Source organism: Megalobrama amblycephala, linkage group LG13, assembly GCF_018812025.1.
Source record: "Megalobrama amblycephala isolate DHTTF-2021 linkage group LG13, ASM1881202v1, whole genome shotgun sequence".
NCBI lineage: Eukaryota > Metazoa > Chordata > Actinopteri > Cypriniformes > Xenocyprididae > Megalobrama > Megalobrama amblycephala.
The window spans coordinates 37,665,150-37,685,369 of NC_063056.1; the positions used below are offsets into that span (position 1 = coordinate 37,665,150).

Sequence of the window (20,220 nt, forward strand, 5' to 3'; positions counted from 1 at the left end):
AAAAAAAACAAAATATTGAGAAAATCGCCTTTAATGTTGTGCAAATGAAGTCCTTAGCAATGCATATCCACTCACAAAAATACATTTTTGATATATTTACGGTAGGAAATTTACAAAATATCTTCATGGAACATGATCTTTACTTAATATCCTAATGATTTTTGGCATAAAAGAAAAATCAATCATTTTGACCCATTCAACGTATTGTTGGCTATTGCTACAAAAATACTCGTGCGACTTATGACTGGTTTTGTGGTCCAGGGTCACAATTAATTGTTGCTTTTTGCAAAATATTATATACTTTTTATTATGGAATGCAGTACGTTCTGCGTGTGTTTTTGACAGGTCTCGTTCATTTTTACATGTGACTTGAGTTTCCAAATATTTTTTTGGGCCACTGTATGTTTCTGTGAGAAGAAAAGTCCACCAAGACCTGGGCAACTTCTCCAGTTTTGTATTATTCATCAGAAGTGTTGTTGCAGGAATCAGACAGACAGGGAACCTTTTCACAGGAAATCCCCAGCAGGCAGCCTTTGTGCAGCTGGATGGAAGCTTTGAGAGCTGCTATTGAGCACAGATGAAGCTTCAGCCCATCGCAGACTAAATGACACGCCTCTCTCACACACTACGGCACAATGTCTGTCAGAGACGAGCGCTCGCGAGGGAGAAAAGAGGCCGAGGGCTTCACAGAGAGAATGAGAAGAGGGTCACCGGGATGAAATTGGGGTCAGAAAAGATAGAAAAAGGTTGGACGATCTATAGGTCTCTCTTTCTTTGGAGACAGAAGAGCCCTCGCTGATGGTAAAAATGCCTAATTTAGTGCAAGATGTTATGGTGAGAAGCTTGTGCTGGATGTGTTGGGTAAATGTATTCATAAAGTTGAAATCAAATAGCTGAAGTTTCTGGATGGTTTTGGAAGTCGTGCTGCTGATGCAAGAAGCCACCTATCAGCTGCAATGGCTTTGCATGACATTAGCATAAATTAAGGGCCCAAGGTGATTGATATGGATTCTGTTGTGTGGAGTGTCTGTTTTGGACAGACTGTCTTTGTTACTGGATGCTTTTACATTATTCATGTCATGTCATGAGCGCTATGACAGTATGTGTATCGTGCATGTAAACTGCTCTAAAGTCTTTATACTGGAGCAGATCTCTTTGTGTGGTTATGAGTGGACAGGTCTGCTTTAAATTATTTACATGTAAGAGTGCCTTTGATTTTGTAAAGTATTATACAAAATGTTTATATTTATAAATATAAAAATGCTATATATTTTATATATTTAAATATAATATATGCTATAATATACTGTAATGTATAGTATATATTTAAAAAATAAAATATAATATTAGCATTGAGCAGTTTTATATTTATTATTTGTATATGATAAATTCTAAAGAATATTGTAATATGTAGTTTTTAAAAGTATGTATTGTTATATATATATATATATATATATATATATATATATATATATATATATATATATATATATATATAGTATTTTATATATAAAATATATATTGTAGTATATGTATTATTTTAAAATAATAAAATATTATATATTGAAAAATAAATAAGCAGAGTGTTTATATATATATATATATATATATATATATATATATATATATATATATATATATATATATATATATATATATATATATATACAGTACAGTCCAAAAGTTTGGAACCACTAAGATTTTTAATGTTTTTAAAATAAGTTTTGTCTGCTCACCAAGGCTACATTTATTTAATTAAAAATACAGTAAAAAACAGTAATATTGTGAAATATTATTACAATTTAAAATAACTGTGTACTATTTAAATATATTTGACAAAGTAATTTATTCCTGTGATCAAAGCTGAATTTTCAGCATCGTTACTCCAGTCTTCAGTGTCACATGATCCTTCAGAAATCATTCTAATATGCTGATTTGCTGCTCAAGAAACATTTATGATTATTTTCAATGTTGAAAACAGTTGTGTACTTTTTTTTTCAGGATTCCTTGATGAATAGAAAGTTCAAAAGAACAGCATTTATCTGAAATACAAAGCTTCTGTAGCATTATACACTACCGTTCAAAAGTTTGGGGTCAGTAAGAATTTTTGTTTTTATTTTTTTGAAAAGAAATTAAAGAAATGAATACTTTTATTCAGCAAGGATGCATTAAATCAATCAAAAGTGGCAGTAAAGACATTTATAATGTTACAAAAGATTAGATTTCAGATAAACACTGTTCTTTTGAACTTTCTATTCATCAAATAATCCTGAAAAAAAATATTGTACACAAATATTTTGTACAATTGTACACATTAAATGTTTCTTGAGCAGCAGATCAGCATATTAGAATGATTTCTGAAGGATCATGTGACACTGAAGACTGGAGTAATGATGCTGAAAATTCAGCTTTGCATCACAGGAATAAATTACTTTGTGAAATATATTCAAATAGAAAACAGTTATTTTAAATTGTAATAATATTTCACAATATTACTGTTTTTACTGTATTTTTAATTAAATAAATGTAGCCTTGGTGAGCAGACGAAACTTCTTTTAAAAACATTAAAAATCTTAGTGGTTCCAAACTTTTGGACTGTACTGTACATATATATATATATATATATATATATATATATATATATATATATATAATATATATATATATATTAAGTATAATATAGGTCAACATAGTATAATATAATATAGTGTATATAAATACAGTATATAGTATTTTTATATATTTTATTCATTTAAAATAATAAAATGTATATTTAAAATAAATAAGCGGTTTTTATATTTATTATTTTTTATATTGCATTATTTTATATTTTATATATATATATATATATATATATATATATATTGTATAGGTCAACATAGTATAATATAATATAGTATAATAATATTGTTTGTATAATATATATATTGTACATTTAATGTTTTTACAAATAATATATATTATAAAATTTTAAATACAATTTTATATTAGCATTGTGCAGAGTTGAACTATGCAAAAATGGCATTAAAGTTCTGGTATGATTTGATCACTGTGAGTGTGAACGGCCCTTCAATGTTGACTGTTTGTTTGTTAGCGCAGTCTGATGGGTTCGCGGGCGTCTCGCTCAGTCCAGGTTGGCAGTGGTTTGACTGGGTCAGTTGGCGCGTGTCGCAGGCCTGCAGCGGTCCACTGACTCTTTGAAGATAAGAGCCACAGACAGACTGTCCGGTGTGTACAGCGGCCAGCTGTTTATCTGCACTGCCACACACACACTTACACATTCAACACACTCTACTGGCAGAGTGAATAGCTCAAAGTGTGTGTGTGTGTGTGTGTGTACAGATACACACATACATCAGAAGGTCAAGCGATGACGGACAACACCAGCTCCATTCTGATTGGCTTTCAGTATGCACAGTTTTTAACATAGTCTTGTATATGTGGTGGATGATGCTGTAGAGGAGGAACTAATCACTGGACTTGACTGGTTTGAGAGATCTACATACAATCCTCTGGTACCTTATAAACTCAACTTTGTGAGAGTCAGTGTGTGGCGTCCTGTAATGTGATGTGATTTTATGTGTTATTAGTAAAATGGAATATTCAGTTGGAAATAGTGTAGGACGGAACTAGATTTTATCCATTTGGGTTGGATTGGATGATGTAAATGATCTGTTATATTGTGTAACCTCTGCTTTCATCAGCAAAATGAAAAGTCAATATGCGAGTGAAGAATAAACAAGTACAGTAAATGAACTCAGTCTAAATGTGTTGATCTGTAAATGGCTTGTTCATGACCTTGCTTTACTTTTCTCTCTGTTTTTTTTTCTTTATAAATATATATAATATACATATATACATTTTATTCACCTGTTTTAGTTTCCAGTGTCTTGTTTTCACTCTTTAAAGTTTCTGTGTGGTGGTCTGGACTCTGAATCAAGTGTTTGGATCAAAGACTCTCTTGAGCAGGTGTTAAAGTGGCTTGTTTCATCCATCTCCCACCACTGGAGTTGATTTGTGTCAGGGATTGTGAAAATGGGCCGACCTCAGTGTGGTGGAAACACTTTGGTAACAGAGCAGCCATTAAGAGAAAAACATGAATGATTTATCTTGCAAAGCTCCTTCTCAACTGGTTTTGGAAATTTATATTCCTGTTTTATGCTACACACACTGATGCACACATTCTGTGCCCCAACATGCCACCAGAAATGCATAATAATGGATTTTTTTCTGTTTTAATTTTCAACAGCATACAATGTAGGACTGAGTGGTCAAATCGGATATTCACAATAAAGCCGCGGTCACACTAGTCTTTGAACGTGCAAATTTTTTTCGGATGCAGTAACGGTCGTAATATGACGTCACGGTTTACAGCGTCTTTTTTATAAACATGAATTCAACACATAACTTAAAGTAATACACTTAAAATGTAAAAATATAGAACCTACTTGACTTTACTGCACATATATAATATATAATTCTTTTAATTCAGCCAAGAGGTCATGCCGTGAGAATCGATCTTCTACTGGTCGCACGTCTTCACGTGATGCGAATTCGCAGGTCAGAGTTCACCAAACTTGAACTTTGGAACGCAGCGAAATGCGAAATTTTTCGCACGAGCTTGCGTTTCCGGTCTGACGCATTCGCATGCGTTTGAATGGAAGTCAATGGAACGAAAAGTGCAGTGTGACCGCACCTTAAATTTGTGATTGTTTTGCTGCCAATATAAAATTGAGTATTAATTGCATGAATATGAGCATGCAGATTATTTTAATGTGCTTTTTATTCATGACAAAAGAATATGATTAGGGTCTTTTTTTTGAATAATAAAAATAATAAATAAACACTAAAGAAATATATATATATATATATATATATATATATATATATATATATATATATATATATATATATATATATATATATATATATATTAGTATTTAATATTTGTTTGATTATATTTGTGTACATTTTATTTAATGTATTATTTATTTTATATATTTTAAATTTCAAAATATTCTATAGATAATGTTTTGTAGCTATATTACACAGCCCTAGTCTGTATCATTCAGCACCAGAGTTTCTCTGTCTCTCTCTGTCCATATTCTGCTCCTCCCTGCGGATGAGCGTCTCTCTGTGTCTCGCTGTGGTTTTCTCCAGTGATTGTGAAGCATGTGTGATTGGCAGTTGAGGGGATTCGATCTGAAGAGTCATTCTCTGTTTCTGAGGGTCAGAAGGCCAGTTAACTCAAGCCAGTGGAGGAAATGAATAAAATCAGAAGAAAAGCAGGAGACTTTTGTGTGTGTGTGTGTGTGTGTGTGTGTGTGTGTGTGTGTGTGTGTGTGTGTGTGTGTGTGTGTGGAGGGTGTTTCCCCGCAAGCAGGTGTTTCCCTCAGAGATGACAAGTACTAGTAGAGTATATATACACACACACACACACACACACACACACACACACACACACACACCGTGAAAGAGCAAAGGAGGTGTGCTGCTTGATTTCATGTGTAATTTGTTTGTCACTAGAGGGACTAATGACATGCGTGGAGGAGGGACAGAGGTCGAGCTCTGGATCGCTCATTAGCATAAGCTCCTTTCACTCATGTGAATATTTTTCACTCTGTTTCTCACCCTCCGCTCAGCGTCGTTCCTCTCATCTCAGTCATCATCGTCTGAAAACCCTGATTTACTTCAGGCTTGTGTGCAGAAGAACAGCTTGGTTGTGTGAGACAAAAATGTCTGAGCTGATCCATCATCTAACGTTGTCTTTCAGATACACAAAATAGTGTGAGAATGGTTTATCAACTGAAATAAAATAAAACATAATAAAAAAAAATTAAGTATTGTGCTGGGTAGCCCCGCCCACAGTGACTTCTCATTGGTCGGAAACTAGCTCCACATCATTCTATTCTAAACATCATATATTCTGATTCTGATTGGCTGTGGTTGTGTCACAGGGACATAGCGTTATGGTTGCACAAGTTTCATTGGTCTGGAAAGAAACAAATTCATGTATAGAACATATCAGGATGCTAGAATAAGAATTTTGACAAGCAGGTTAGTTAAAGTTAATGGTCAACATGTTTCTAGCACCTGTTTACCAGGATTGTGCAAAATTCAGAATTAAATTTAGAATGGCTTTCAAATTCCAATTAAATTCCTGAATTTGAGTTGAGATAGCAGACAGGATGCAAAATTCCAAATTGGAATATAAGGAAGTAGAATTAACATTATTTGGAATTCAAAGAAATTCATATAACCTTAAACTAGAAAAGCAAAATATATTTTAAAAAATTTTAATGTTCAGTTGACAAAATATTGTTTGATAGTTTTTTAAAAAGTGTAAAAAGCCTTGAAGTTTGAAGGTTGACAGTCTCATGCATGCCCAGGCACAGGCAGATGGCAAAATCTGAGCTGCAACCAAACTGGAGCAACTTTAAAAAGAGCTGTGTGATTATTCCCTCGTTTTATTTATGCAATTGCAAACGAGCATCCCAAAAAGTTTCACTTCTCTAATTATAGCTCTGAATTGGTGTGTGTAAAGTCTGCAGGGAAAAAACGTTGCAAACGTTTCGATCAGGCGTTAAATGTCACCACATCTTGGCGGCCACATCTCAATTATAATGCATCACGTTTACAGATGAAAGTGTTCGCTGCCGCTGTGGTGCATGAAGTGGCAGGCGACTACAGCGGCGTGCGATATGAAAACGAAGACCCACATGCTCACGCTCTCTCTCTCCGACATATGGGCTCCTCTAATGAGCTTCTAGAAGACGCTGCGCTCCTCCAAGTAGGGCTGCACGTCTTCTGTGAAGAGCGCCAGCCGCCCGGTCAGGCTCCTGCTCGCCTCACACGCACCTTGCTGGGACTCTCGACGCTCCAGCTGGAGTTTGGTCATTAAAAAGTTTGAGGATATGTACCGCAGAAAGAAGAAGGCCTGTTGACACTCTTTTTAGATCTCAAGTTGATGATCTAGAAAAGTTTTTGTCAAGGATTCATTTCTTATGTTGAGGTGAAGATGCTTAAACTTTTCTGTAAACTTCTAAAATAGGGTAATTGAGACAAATGCTGTAGATAGACAGACAGATAGATAGATAGATAGATAGATAGATAGATAGATAGATAGATAGATAGATAGATAGATAGACAGACAGACTGACTGACTGACTGACTGACTGACTGACTGATTGATTGATTGATTGATTGACATAGAACGATAGATAGATAGATAGATAGATAGATAGATAGATAGATAGATAGATAGATAGATAGATAGATAGATAGATATCTTGATAGGTAGATAGACAGACAGATAGATAGACAGATAGACTGACAGATAGACTGATTGATTGATTGATTGATTGATTGATTGATTGATTGATTGATTGATTGATTGACATAGAACGATAGATAGATAGATAGATAGATAGATAGATAGATAGATAGATAGATAGATAGATAGATAGATAGATAGATAGATAGATAGATAGATATCTTGATAGGTAGATAGACAGATAGATAGACAGATAGACTGACAGATTGATTGATTGATTGATTGATTGATTGATTGATTGATTGATTGACATAGAACGATAGATAGATAGATAGATAGATAGATAGATATCTTGATAGGTAGATAGATAGACAGACAGACAGACAGACAGATAGATAGATAGATAGATAGATAGATAGATAGATAGATAGATAGATAGATAGATAGATAGATAGACAGAAAAATACTTAGAAAGACAGACAGGTAGGTAGGTAGACATTGGTAGATAGGTTGGTAGATAGGTAGACAGGTAGACAGATAGGTCAACAGATAGGTAGATAGACAGATAAATACATAGATAGACAGACAAACACGATAGATAGACAGATAGGTAGATATGTAGTCAGACCGACTGATAGTTAGGCAGTTAGACTGATAGGTAGGTAGTGAGCGTGTGTTGTCAGATGTGATCAGTGTGACATGTTTCAGGTGGTACTGTTACCGCAGTGTGTTTGTCAGGCAGTCAGCAGGAGAGAGAGAGACAGGCGGAGGGTAATTATCCAGGCTTACAGACAGTGCGCTCAGATCGTCGTGTCAAACCGCCGCGCTGCAGCTTCACTCACGCACACGCACCTTCCTCTCTACAAACTTTCCCAAACCCAAACAAAACAACCACATACTGTAGAAGTTTGATTTGTGCTGGTTTTATCCGTGTCTACACAACAACACGTCTGCATTACTCACCGCGTCTTTATTTTAAAAGCGCCGCTCCAGGACTATAACGTCACGACATCCAGAGAATGACAGATAATAGGTGATTATCTGCATAAATATTGTCTGCTGATGGAAACATAGACATGTCTGCGTGCGTGTGTGTGTTTGTGCGTGTGTGTGTGTGTGTGTTTTTATACACCTACTTAACCATAGTTTGGGGACAAATTTGCACCCAGAAGTGATCTAAACCTGACAAAACCTCCCAAAAACCTCAATTTTGTGGTCGTCCTCATTTATAAAACAGTATTAAAATAAAATAAAGTTTTATTTTTAAATGCAGAAAGTTTTCTATCTCTGTCAGTCAGTCTATCTATATGTCTGTCAGAGATTGAACCAGCAGCCTTCAGGTTTCCACCGCTGGGACTGTGTGTTCTGTGTGTTTCATATGAATGCCATATTGTATTAAGCATGTCGTTCTTTCTCTGCAGCGCGGTGGGTTTTTAGTGGCATGGTGGGATTGGCTTCACTCACGCTGAGGGAGTTTCTTTATCAGGATCACGCAGGACAGGAAGGTAAAGCAGAATGAGAAAATGCTTTCTGACAGTGAGACTCTCAGCCCTTCTAAACAGTCTGGCCCACTTACACACACACACACGGCTTGAGTGAGTGTGTGAATACACACTGTGTAGTAAAAGCACATTAGTGTCTCTTCATGAGGCTCAATGGGTCGGGCGAATCCATTAGACTGAATCCAGCTCACCTCAGTTGTGGAGTATAGAGATTATTATTTACCTCCAGCATCTAAAAATACACCAGGATGAATTCTGCTGGGATTTTCTTGCTGAAGCGACCAGTGTTGCTCTGTTTTGTTGTGAAGGGGTTCAAGAAATTAATCATGCTGCCTCCAAAGACATGAAATTCTAAGGTGGCATTATTCATAGATAATACAATTAGAAAGATAATGGAATAATCTCAGGTATAAAAAATAATGCAAGGCAAATTTATAAAGCTCATTTCATGCACATACAGTGTTTTACAGAATTTTTTTTTTTTTAAAGCAAATAGTAATCATAAAAAGGTTCATAGGAAATAAATAAAATACAAGTATAAAGTAAAAATGAAAGAAAATAATTTGGTTAAAATGGAGAGATTTTTTTTTTATTAAGAATTCATTGAAAATTGTTTAATATAATTAAAAACTGTTTCACGTATTCTGTGTGTATTGATGAATATAGTCATTTCCCAAACAGCAGTAAAAGAAATAGAATTTATTTGAATTTATTTGAATCAATTTCAACTATTAGCACATTTTTGTCCTAAAATATGTACACATTCACCCTTAACTGAATGCCTGATATGTTTAAAATGGCTTTGTTAATGTTTATTGTCTCAAAACATTCAATTATGAATTACATGAATCACCTAATAGCCTACATTTTAAATTAAAACCAATTTCTGACAAAAAAGTTTAGTTTGGATCACTGAATATTACTGTCAGTCGTTTAACATTTATATTGAAGTTGTTTAAGTTAAAGACCCCGTGTAGTCAATAATTGTATCCCTTAAAACCAAAATGACATATTTAAACTTTTTTTCCTTATTTATGTCTTAAATTAGCTTGAATGTAACTCTACACCCTTGCCTCATTTAGTATACGCGGTTCTATGAATATGCAAATTAGCCCCGCCTCCACTCACTCACACCAGCTCAGAGATCCACTCATTGATGATCACATGTTGACATGATTGGTTACAAGGTAGTTTGTGATGTCAGAAAAAAACAGCAATTTCAAACTGCATTTTTGAGATTGTCTGTAGATCACTGCAGTTTTAAAGGGTTAGTTCATCCAAAAATGAAAAAAAATTCTGTCATTAATGACTCACCCTCATGTCGTTCCAAACCCGTAAGACCTCCGTTCATCTTCGGAACGCAGTTTAAGATATTTTAGATTTAGTCCGAGAGCTTTCTGTCCCTCCATTGAAAATGTATACGGTATACTGTCCATGTCCAGAAAGGTAATAAAAACATCATCAAAGTAGTCCATGTGACATCAGTGGGTTAGTTAGAAGTTTTTGAAGCATCGAAAATACATTTTGGTCCAAAAATAACAAAAACTACGACTTTATTCAGCATTGTATTCTCTTCCGCAATCCTTTCCATTGAATTGATTCCATTGAATTGATTCCATTGAATCCTTTCATCTGTCGGCGTTGGTAATGCACTTTTACGTCGCTGTGGTTGTTTTTGGTGATTAGGACATTGGTGACATTTTGAAGCATCGAAAATACATTTTGGTCCAAAAATAACAAAAACTACGACTTTATTCAGCATTGTATTCTCTTCCGGGTCTGTTGTCAATCCGCATTCATGACTCCGCTTCTTCTTCTTCTTCTTCTTACCTGTTTTACGGCGGTTGGCATCCAGCTTATTGGTGCATTACCGCCCCCTTCTGCTCCGGAGTGTGGTTCACGACTCCGCAGTGACGCTGCTGACATGTTATCCGGTGCGCCCGAGCTTCGTTTACAGTCTGAGGGAGACGCACGCTGTATTCAAGCTATTCTACATTGTTTGTATTTTGGTATTGCTATATTTTTTAAAATGGTGCGTAAGTGTGCATGACGCGAATGTCCTAATCGCCAAAAACAACCACGGCGACGTAAAACCAACCAACGCCGACAGATGAAAGGATTCAATGGAATCAATTCAATGGAAAGGATTGCGGAAGAGAAGGCAATGCTGAATAAAGTCGTAGTTTTTGTTATTTTTGGACCAAAATGTATTTTCGATGCTTCAACAAATTCTAACTAACCCACTGATGTCACATGGACTACTTTGATGATGTTTTTATTACCTTTCTGGACATGGACAGTATACCGTACATACATTTTCAATGGAGGGACAGAAAGCTCTCGGACTAAATCTAAAATATCTTAAACTGTGTTCTGAAGATGAACGGAGGTCTTACGGGTTTGGAACGACATGAGGGTGAGTCATTAATGACATCATTTTCATTTTTGGGTAAACTAACCCTTTAAGGAGAAAATACTCAGCAATGATGTTGACTTATGAATTTGCACAGGGTTTGTCTTAAAGCACATTAAAAACACCACATAGACATAGAAACAACATTAAAAACTTGATTTTCACCACAGGGGGTCTTTAAATATTAAATATTTTGCTACTTGCTCCTTTAAAAAGGATAGCCTACAAAAAAAAAATTAATTCTGTCATCATTTACTCACCTTCAAGAAGAATTTTGGTAAACAGTTTCAGATCTCACTGACTTGCATTAAATGGACAAACAAATTTGATGGAAGTCAATGGTATCTGAAAGGTTTGGTCACCAAAATTCATCAAAATATCTTCTTTTGTGATCCTCAGAAACACAAATAGGTTAGGAATGACATGAAAGTGAGTAAATGATGACAGAATGATCATGTTTTAGTGGACAGTTCCTTTAATGAATGGTAAAGCTCAATCATTTTGACACTGACAAGCAAAAAAAAAAAAATAATAATAATAAAAGTTTAAACAGTCCACATCTGCTTATGAGATGGTTTTGCCTGAAAATGAGAGGTGTGAATCTCATTAAACCTGTCCAGAACGTGTGGATCATATTTATCCTCAAAATATCATGAAACTAATGCCACAGCACAGAAATAAGGCTGCATTTTCACAGTCAGAATGTAATTTCTGTTGATTTGATGGTGAAATGTGGCTCCGGATCGTTCATTAAGTTCTCTAGCAGGGAGTCGGACTCCCACGGACTCTGCTCGGACTTTGTCTCATTTTATTGTTGGTAATGGTGCACCAGCAGTGCAGCACAAACGCTGCTCAGTGATTGTGTTTTAATCGACGGCTTTGCTCCCTGCATGTATAGACAGCGATAAAAGCATTGACGCGTTTGTTTTGTCTCAGACAGCAGATATCAGGTCTTCTGGGTTTTATCTCTCCTGATGAACGCCGGGAATATTTGAGCACGAGATTCTGAAGGAATTAATGCATTATTCATGCTGCTGGATAAGCTTTAATTAAAAGTGCTGTTTGGCATTGTGACGGGAATGAATGTGTGTTTTTCCTCGCCTGTCGCCGCCTCATTCACTCATAGCACCCTCGACTTATCAAAGGCCCCGTGGCCCCGCCCACCCGCGCAGCGTTTGCATAATTCGAGCACCGGAGGGACATAATTACTCACCATACCGAAACGCAGGAATCTCCCCACTTGCAAACGGAATATTTGCACTTTCTGGGATTCCCGACGGCACATTGACGGTGTTATGGTCTTCTGACACGTGTAAACGTTGGTCTTCTGTCTTGCTGACCTCTGTTTGATTTGTTTTGGCATGTGATGTGAATAATTGATTGGGTGCTTAAAGATTCTGATGTAGAGTGTGTGTGTGTGTGTGTGTGTTCACGTACATATATATGTACAGTTATATACATTTCTTTAAATTTTTACTCTTAAATTTTTTCACCAATTTAAAAAATTTAAATGTGCAAAAATCTTTAAAAATAAATCCTACATAATTTCATAATTTGCATGTAATGCAATGAAATTCAGACAAAATATTTCAGAAATCATTCTAATATGATGATTTTGATACTCAGTTATTATCAATGTTCAATGTTAATATTTTTTGGGAAACTGTGATACTTTTTTCCAGATTCACTGATGAATAAAAAGTTAAAAAGAACAGCATTTATTCAAAATATATATATTTTTTTCTAACAATGTAAGTCTTTACTATCACTTTTTTGTCAATTTAACATCCTTGCTAATTAAAAGTATTAATTTCTTAAAAAAAAAAAAAAAAAAAAAAGAAAAGAAAAAGAAAAAAATGACTGACCCCAAACTTTTGAACGGTAGTGTATATTTTACAAAAGATTTATATATTAAATACATACTGTTATTTTTATGAACTTTTTATTCATCAAACAATCGTGAAAAAATTAGTTTACAAATATGTAAAAATATTAAATATTAAACCACAACTGTTTCCAACATTGATAATAAATCAGCATAATTAGAATGATTTCTGAGGATCATGTGACACTGAAGACTGGAGTAATGATGCTGAAAATTCAGCTTTGATCACAGGAATAAATTACATTTTAAAGTATATTAAAATAAAATAAAAAAACAGTATTTTAAATTGTAATAATATTTCACAATATTACTGTTTTTCTGTATTTTTGATAAAATAAATGCAGGCTTGATGAGACTTCTTTCAAAAACGTTAAAATAGTTTATAAACTATATCAAATGAATATAAACTGAATATATGCAAATCTAATGAAATAACTAATGAAACTGAATGCATGTTCATATAGGAGGCTTTTAGGAGTGTAATCATTCCAATTTCAAGGCTTTTTAAACTTTCAGGCTTTGTCAGTCCAACATTCAATGTTAAAATTCAGAATTTCTTAGCATTTCTATCACCTTAAATTTGAATTCAAATTGCAATTCTGCATCTTGTTAAATTTGCACTCTCAATTTCCTCCATAATAAGATTGTCTTTTATTAATAGTGTTTATTTGTGTTTATGTGTGATCTGACTGAGAAATAAAACATACTGCATTGGTCAAGCCTTCACGTGTGTGTTCGTGTCCTTAAACTCTTTCTCTTCCTGATGCTTCTGTCTAATGAGAAACATCAGGCCGAGCTTCACTTATCCCTCATGAGATTTTACTCTGCGAATCCCTAGAGCTCCTGCACAAACACACACGTGCTGCGTCGTTCTCATGGCCTGATTCTCTCCTCCAGCCTCAGGTTCTTCTCCTCGCAAGCATTTTGAGCCGCCCAGCCTCCTGATGTTATCCACTGCTGCTTTTAGCTGTTTTATATTTGATATTCATGGCCCACTTTACCGCGCCGGCTCATAATTAGCTCTTTTTATGTCGAATCGAAGGCCCTGGCATGGCGTCACGGGCTGCAGGGGGTCTTACAGATTTACCCTCTTTGCTTGAGGGAGCCGACACAGATGACGCCGTTTCTCCCTCAGAGGGATGTGTGTATGATGCTCCGTTCTTAACTGTAGGCATATATCATTCTAACTATCTCTGTCTGTCTATCTATTGTTCTATATATCGTTCTGTCTATCGTTCTATATCTTATTCATAATACAAAATTATATTTTGAGTTACCCAAACATTCTCAAAACAAGAGATGCCAAGTTCAAGTCCTTATTTTGGCTTAATAAGACACCAGCGTCCGTTAGAGAGGCAACACCCTTCCAGAAATATCCTGAATATGCATCTCACAGAAAATTGACTACAGATACAGAGAACGTGTCTGAAATATGAATATTATTTGCAGGACTCAAACTTCTCTCGGCTCCCTAAATGCTGAAGCCGGATCGCTGCTGAATTAATTAAAAGCTGAAGGTTTATTCGGGCCACGTTACAGTGTACGAGATTGTAAATATATGCAAATATGCAACAAATTTCCCAAGCAGATTTCCTCCTTTCCGACTCCTCCCTCATTTTTATTCATGACCTGTAATTCATTAAACTGTGTGCATCGTTAAGCATACACAAAATAGGCTAATTAATACACTTGACGATAAGCTGGTGCAGCATGGGGTCGGAGCTGAACTACATTTTCATCACTACAGCTGTAAGAGACGCTGACACACAAAACAACAGCAAGTTTTTTCATTTACACTTTTTACTTATATTTGAAACGCTTTTAAAAGATATTATATGGAAGCTTGTTTCCACCATGGAATAAAAAATTCTCAATTCTGACTTTCTCACAATTGTAAGTTTACATCACACAATTCTGACTTTTTTCTTAGAATCGCAAGAAAAAATTGTGAGGCATAAACTCAGAATTGCAAGAAAAAAGTCAGAATTGTGAGAGAAAAAGTTGCAATTACTTTTTCTTTTCTTTTCTTTTTTTGCCGGAAGCAAGATCCACAGATTTAGGCCATTCACATTAATTCCCTCAATTCACTACAAATGTTGATTTGAAGCAATTAAAGACAGGTTCACACAGCCTGTGTGTCTTGGATTTGTATGAACTACTAATCCCATGATGCATTGTGTCTCTCTGTCTGATATCACTGTCACTGATGACATTTCATGCGTCACATGCAGCCGTCTGAGAGTCGATCCTCACAGATTCACATCCATCGAGCTGCTGCGCGGCCATCTGGGGTGTGTGTATGCGCATACTGAGCGTGCTCAGCAGTCGCACTGTCTGTCTGTGTGTGTGTGTGTGTGTGTGTGTGTGTCCATATCAGGTCTGGATTACTCTCTTCTGCCACGCTTCATTTAACCAGCTCATGCCCCATTAGTCAGAGCCCAGAATGCTCAGCACACACATATGGCTCTGGGCTCAATTAAAGGCTGATTATGCAAAGGAGTGCTGCAGTTTCTCCTTATAATTTCCATGTATTAATTCACCCTTCGGTTGAAATGTGCTGTGCTGTGATCTGTCTGTCACACATACAGTAGAGTACTAGCCCAGCCTTAGCATAGCCTCGGTTTAAAGACAAGAGATCAGTACAGAAAAATATAAGTGAATCTCATGTCAAACATTTACTTTTTATTAACATTCATTATTTACATTCAGGGGACTTTTTATAAGGCATATTTTTGGTTTTCATTTGTATTTACATATACATATATAGACATACACATATATATATTTAATGTATGAAATATGTTATATTATGTATGTGTCAGTGTGTGTTTATTTTGAACCCGCTGGTGCACTTCCGCTTTGACCAAAAAATGTTACTTTTTTTTTTTTATAACTTTATCACAAATGTACCAAACTTGGTAAAGGTTTTGGCACTTGCTGTGTGAACACACACACACACACACACACAAATCTTGGACATGATTCGAAAAGATTAAATGGTCCTAAAAAACAGTCAATCTTGTGCTCCTTGCGGTCAAAATGAGTGTTTTGGAAATGAATGGGAAATTAATTTAATCTAGTGGACAGGTTTGGTACTGCGCCCAAACAAATCTTACTGAAAGCTAATTTTTTGAGTCAACCTTAAAATTTGGAGCACAACTTGTTTAAATTTATGGCTTTGATTTTCTCGCAGTTTTAGAGTAAGACATGTTTTGGAAAATATAGATTTCATATAAAAATTGAAAAAAAAAAAAAAAAAAAAAACTTAAAATAAAATAAAAATTATCTTAAACGTATGTAACTTTTTAAAGTTCACTTTTTCTTTTTTTTTTCTTTTTTTTCTTTTTTGGATTTCAACAATAATTTACCAAACTTAAGCTCCAAAGCATTCAAGATTAATGACAGTTGGAAATTTCATTTTCAGATCTCTGCTCAAAAAGTGAATAAATGGATTATAACTACTGCTTAAATATAATTTAGTACCATAAAATGCCCTAAAAACACAGAATATTAAATAAAAAAGCATTATCGCACTAAAATATAGTACATTCATTTCATTGAAATTTAAAACAATTGGTCACATTTGACCCGCCATTCGAGGAGCTCCAGAGGGATAAATGTATAAAATGTTATGTGTATATACTGTATATTTATGTGTATGTGTGTGTGTGTGTGTGTGTGTGTGTGTGTGTGTATATATACATGTTAAACTATAAAATCAAATCAATATAAAATCAAGCACAATAGTAGCTGACTAGGCATTTTTTGGTCCCATGTTTTAAATACTGGGAATATTTTTGTCACTATTTTTGCCCTAAACCCTGGTTCATTTCTGACCTGAGACAGATTGCTTGTAGCATCAGTACATCAGCTGTACTGTACAGGAATAACCTCTAGTTTCATCTGCCGATGTCTCTGTTTAGTTCAGTTGTGTCGTGTGAGTTTGTGTCTGATGTCATTACAGGAGCAATAAGAGAGCGACAGCGTTTCTGAAATAGAACGGTATGCTCTGCTTCGTTTCCTAACTGAATTCAGCCATTCAGGAGACAGTAAGGGCTCTTCAGTTGACGTACATGCAGCAGATCCTGCATTCCTACTTTGGTTTGTTGTTCTAATTGTGTCTTTTTCAGGCATTCTTTCCATTCTGTTTGGTTAAGTTGTATAAAATGGTGAAACAATACTCAACAGCCATGTACCAGCTCTCTTTCTGGCTTTGCTTTTTCATGTTTTGTGGTCAGGCGTCCCTATTTCCCTCCCTCACGAGGCCCAGCAGACGGCCTGTCGTTTCCACTAATGAAGTGACACCGCAATGCCCAGTCGCTCACCACAAACATGCAGTCGAGTTTTAATCCAAGCCATAATCATATGCTTGAGAGAAAGAATCCAGAGGCTGGAGAACAAGCATGCATTGCAGGAAACCCAGAGGAAGTCGTTGGTTGCGACTCACACCGCCACACTGTGACTCGGACTGAAATAAGTCGGTGATAATAACATCCAGGTTGGGTAGACGAGAGTTTGACCGCTCTGTTTGTAGTTTTTCCAAGAAGTAAGAATGCACTCATGCTTTTACACGTGTGCATTTTCTGTTAGTTTTAACCCTGCAAAATGTGACGCATGAAATAGAAATGGAACAGTTTATTGAACCTTTAGGTAAGATATAAAAAAAGTCTAAAAACATGTTTTGTTTCATTTTTAATACATCAGGCTTTTATGGCTCATATAGTATGATATAGTGAGAATATGGAGGCAACAACACCTCAGTTTTATTCAGAGGCCCAAACTGAGCAAAAACATGCAGTTTGGTGCAGATGCTGATGCTGCAACGTGATCTCATGAGAATACATGTGTATTTGTACGTTAAATGTAGTTCTACCACACATTTACTTATGTTTTCATATGCATTAAAAACGTACAATATTGACGTATTGACAGCAATAAAATGTAAATTATTTATGAACAACTTTACCGATATACAAATTTGTACGTCTTCCTATTTATGAATATTAAAATGGTGGCATTAAAGCTGTGATTCTATTGTATTCAATTTAGTTGCATTTATTAAATGCAGTTTACTTAATATGAAATAACATTTCGCTCTGTTTGTGACTTCATTTTGAAGGATTACATAATGTTTAACAAGACTACACTTTAAAACTTTAAAATGAATAACATTTCTGTAATCTTTTAACCTTTTTGTAATATTTGGTTTGTTTGCCGTGAGACAGAAAAGGCGTTTTCTCCTATTAAGTGACAATAGAACCATAAAATACACCAAAACACAACATAAATTCACAAAAGACATCAATTTTATTAATTTGCTGTATTCCAGATATTTAGAATCCATACATTTGTGAGGACCAGATCCAAATTCAGCCCTTTATCCAGCGATCTTCATCTCCATTCCCGGCAGCGACGTCAAATCCGGCGCTTGTTAACAAATTCTAATTAAAAAATTGGGTTTAGGAGTAGGGTTAAGAGATCTTACATTTAGGTAAATTATACAGGTATCTTTATGATATAAAAGATGTGTAAATATTTTACATTTCGTAGCTGTAAAAACATAATAATGCTATGTTTAAATGTTGCCAAAACGTCCATATTGTACGTTTCAGCATCTATCCAACCGTACAAAAAGTATGTTTTTTGTTATTGAAAATTAGATATTAATAGCTACGTAACAATGAGACCAGGCTGGATATTAATATGGCCAAAAAGTAAGATAAAATTCTGATAGCTTAATTGAAATCAATGAGAAAAAAATATGCATGGATAATCAGATAAACCTAAGTTGCTTTAATAAGTGTTCATCTTGAAATATTACTAACAATATCAAAGTTATTCTTATGTTTAAAATTTCACAGAAAAAAAGATACCTGAACCATGACCTGAAAGCCTTTTACTTGCTAAAAAAAGTATAAACTATGAATCAGACGACAGAAGGCATGTTGTAGATTGTGTGCAACAGGTTTTTCAGCAAAGTTTTGATTATGTTGATCATTTAGATACCATAGAAATTCTCTTATTTTAATGCATTTACACCAAAAAATTATTTATGCCAATTTTGCCCTAAACTCTACTTTGAAACCAGCGTTTACAAACGTTTGTATAAATTATGAACATTTTTCTTTAGAATAACATGCACTGAGGAATGTTTCACAAAAGCAGGAACACCATATCAAATACGATCCATCAGGCTTTTGAGGAACATTTATTTGTTTATCTCTCGATCATCATTGTATTGCACTGCATTATATTTTCTTAAAACTACAGAGGTTTAATCATAAACTAAGCATTTAAATATCATCTTACTAAGATATGCAGTGACAACTTATATTTATATGCATTTTATGCAAGCAATCTGCTATACTGTTCTGATCTCACTGATTTAAATCACAAGCTATCAGCAACTGCACCAGTTTTTGTCTCAGTGTTAAAGCAGTGGATGTTGATCTCATGACTGCAGGTTAAAACAGCAGCTGTGTTCATGCAGCAGGTCGTTCGGTGTTACAGCGCACAGGAAGGATTGTTGTGTTAGATGGAGCCCGTCTTTGTGTTTGAGTGACAGGCAGCTGTTTGAAGTGGTATCCAGGTGAGATGGCCCGAGGCTGGGCACGTTACACTGGAGCTCCAGAGTCCTGAAACCATCATTGATCTGCTTCATCTGGGCCTTTTCTGACAGGAGCTGGAAGGGTGTCTCTCCACCGGCTGACCAGAACGGCTGCGTGTTTGTTTGCCGTGCGGTGGAGGGAAGTTTCTGACAGATAAACTAAGACTAGAGGGAATGTAGCGAACTCGTCTACAGGCTGTGCGATTGATCAAATTGTCCCAAGTCAACAGAGCAAACAGATCACATACACACACACAAGGGCTTTCAACCAGAGAGACAGTTATTTCTCCGAACATATTCCCTATATTTCAAACGTTATAATCTAGATATGAAGAGTTCAGATGAAACAATAGTCCATCTGACATGTTTTCTTTTAAATTAGCATTTTTTACCAGGCTCCTACAGTATGTTTAGGTTCAGTAATTTCACTTTAATGGTAATGAAAAGGTTATTAGTCAGTTATTGAAATGCCTTATTTTTAAAAATGTCACTTTAGTCAATTCATTGGTATTTAACAAATTTGACTGTCTTTTGCTGCAA

The 20,220-nt window shown here is 35.2% G+C and overlaps 1 protein-coding gene across 4 annotated transcripts in view; it reads left to right on the top strand.

Moving 5' to 3' along the window:
- cdk14 (cyclin-dependent kinase 14) overlaps nucleotides 1-20,220 on the top strand; it is a 197,208-nt gene that overhangs the window by 161,723 nt on the left and 15,265 nt on the right. Inside the window, exon 15 of one of the 4 annotated variants that reach the window (XR_007179207.1) lies at nucleotides 8,695-8,778. The exons of the other annotated variants lie outside the window; for them this stretch is intronic. The gene's annotated coding sequence lies outside the window, so the exon portion shown is untranslated. The remainder of the gene's footprint in view (nucleotides 1-8,694; nucleotides 8,779-20,220) is intronic. 4 annotated transcript variants of the gene reach the window in all.